Source organism: Quercus suber, unplaced genomic scaffold (assembly GCF_002906115.3).
Source record: "Quercus suber isolate HL8 unplaced genomic scaffold, Cork oak 2.0 scaffold_1938, whole genome shotgun sequence".
NCBI classification, from domain to species: domain Eukaryota; kingdom Viridiplantae; phylum Streptophyta; class Magnoliopsida; order Fagales; family Fagaceae; genus Quercus; species Quercus suber.
Genome location: NW_027071284.1, coordinates 1 through 2,182, shown reverse-complemented (window position 1 = coordinate 2,182; position 2,182 = coordinate 1). Strand labels below are relative to the sequence as shown.

The 2,182-nt window shown below is 29.9% G+C and overlaps 1 long non-coding RNA gene across 1 annotated transcript; it reads right to left on the bottom strand.

Moving 5' to 3' along the window:
• Nucleotides 1–57: 57 nt before the first annotated feature.
• On the bottom strand, nt 58–1,257 carry LOC136066113 (uncharacterized). The gene is made up of 2 exons (XR_010627607.1): nt 1,125–1,257; nt 58–601 (listed from the first exon to the last, which is right to left on the bottom strand). It is a non-coding gene; the product is annotated as an uncharacterized LOC136066113 (long non-coding RNA).
• Between the last annotated feature and the right edge of the window lie 925 nt (nt 1,258–2,182).

The following is a 2,182-nucleotide window of genomic DNA, read 5'->3' as shown; positions in this document are numbered from 1 at the left end:
ACTCATTTACACAAAACAATAGTGCAAGAGTTAAGTGTTGTGCAATGTTAGCTCAAATTGGTTCAAATAAAAAAGAAAATCAAGTACATACCAATAATCCATGTTTAAATTACTACATGATATTAAAAAATATATCTATAAAAAGACAAGTACTAAAAATTACAACCCAAAAATGAATTCAGAAATGTTTTCACGAAAAACAATCATCTAGAGAAAGATCTCATCTTTTTTGCTCATCACTACCTTTTTCTTGTAACATATCGGTAGATATATTGATAATAAAATATTTACAAAAAGAGAGCATATACTAGGAAGAACATAGTGCCTTAGAGAAAATTACAATAAAAAATCTAGTCAAACTACATTACAATCTTAATAACATCAACAAATGACCAATTGCTTTCCAAGCCAGACGTCCTGAGAGGAAGAGACAGGGGGCCACAATAGCAAAGAGCAAAGCTCTAAGTAGAGTAGTGAGAGAGGAGATTCAAACCACAAACGTGGGGCACCACAAAAGATGCCAATATGACTAGGCTATCGCTTGAACCCTTCTATGCCTCTTGAATTTGATCCTCTAGTCCTCCGCTTCTTCATCAAATATCTGCAAGATGGTGTGTTAGCTCCCTTGTATGGCTGCAAATAGCCTTTTATCATAGGGCATCTAAAATCAACTAGATAGTATTTCCCTATAAAATAAATAAATTTATCATATAGTACTTTCACATTCACACACAAAAGATATCATTGTAACCAACAATTGACCAACCAATCCAAACAGGCCCTAAAGTCACATGGAACCATCACATTTTGGGTTGTATTGCCCTTTCTTCCATCGCATCAAACACATGTACCATCTAATGGAAGCATAAATAGCTATGGAGTGCGATACAACAACAACAACAACAAAAACCCAAAACACCGATACAACAACAAAAATCTAAAAAACACAGATACAACAACAAAAACCCAAAAGACTGATACAACAACAAAAACCCAAAAGCGACTATCGGTGCTCGATCAGTTTTTAGGGTTTCTTTTTAACATATTTTCTTAGCAAACAAACATTAAACATAAAGAGAAAACTATCCCAAATGTAGAGAAAAGAGAGGGTTCTTAACACTTACCAGTAGAGGGCGGAGCGGACGACGGGGCGGGCGACGGAGACGGTGGCGGAGGGAAAAGGAGACGTTGGAGATTCGAGAATTTGAAATTTTGAAACGCAAAATGAAGTCTGTCTGTTTAGCGTAATAATAGGACTGTACTAAATTTAACCTCTGCTATACTAATATATACTTACATAGTATATCTTAGTTCGGTCGGTTTCGAGTATTTTAATTTTTTTTTTAATAGGTTTAATATATATATATATATATATTTCATTCTAAAAAAAAAAAATATACATATACATATATATATTGATAGGTTTAATATATATATATATATTTTTTTTTTTATTGATGGTAATATTTTAGTTCCTAAGATAAGATTTATGTTTATATTAATCCTTTCCATTAATTATTACTTATTATTACTTGCCTTTTTTGCCCTTTTTTTTTGGGTTTAGTGTCATTTTTTTTAATAGAGGGTTTCAACTTATGGAGTGTGCTGGCCAAATTTCTTATTCATTATACCAAAACACCAATAAGTTTTTGTAATTTTCTATTTATCTTAGAAAAATGACATCAGAATTTATTATACTTAAATAATTACTTCATTTTTTTTTTTGAAACCACTTCACTTATTAAAATAATTAATATAAAAAATAAATATATTTATTTTATTAATAATCTTTCTAATTACATAGAATAATCTTTCCATTGTAAGAGCTCCATCAATTCTACCATTAATGTTAGCATCAAAAGCACTAAATTAATTTAATGGGAGGATTTTAAGGAACTGATCTAATGGGGTAATAGTACTGGGCATACAAAAGAGAAATTAATGAGGCAAACACAGTAAGTCTTAATTCACAATTATTATTACTGTTTTAAATTATGAAATTGTAAGAGTTAAACTATAAAAAAACTCACGTTCCTGAAAAATTGCAGAGTAAGTTAATATATGATTTTTTTTTTGTTTGTTTGTTTGTTTTGTTTTGTGTTGTGTTATTTATTTATTTATTTATTGTCTAAAATTATACATAGTTCAGCAAAATGAGGACTATCTAAAACAACAAAACATA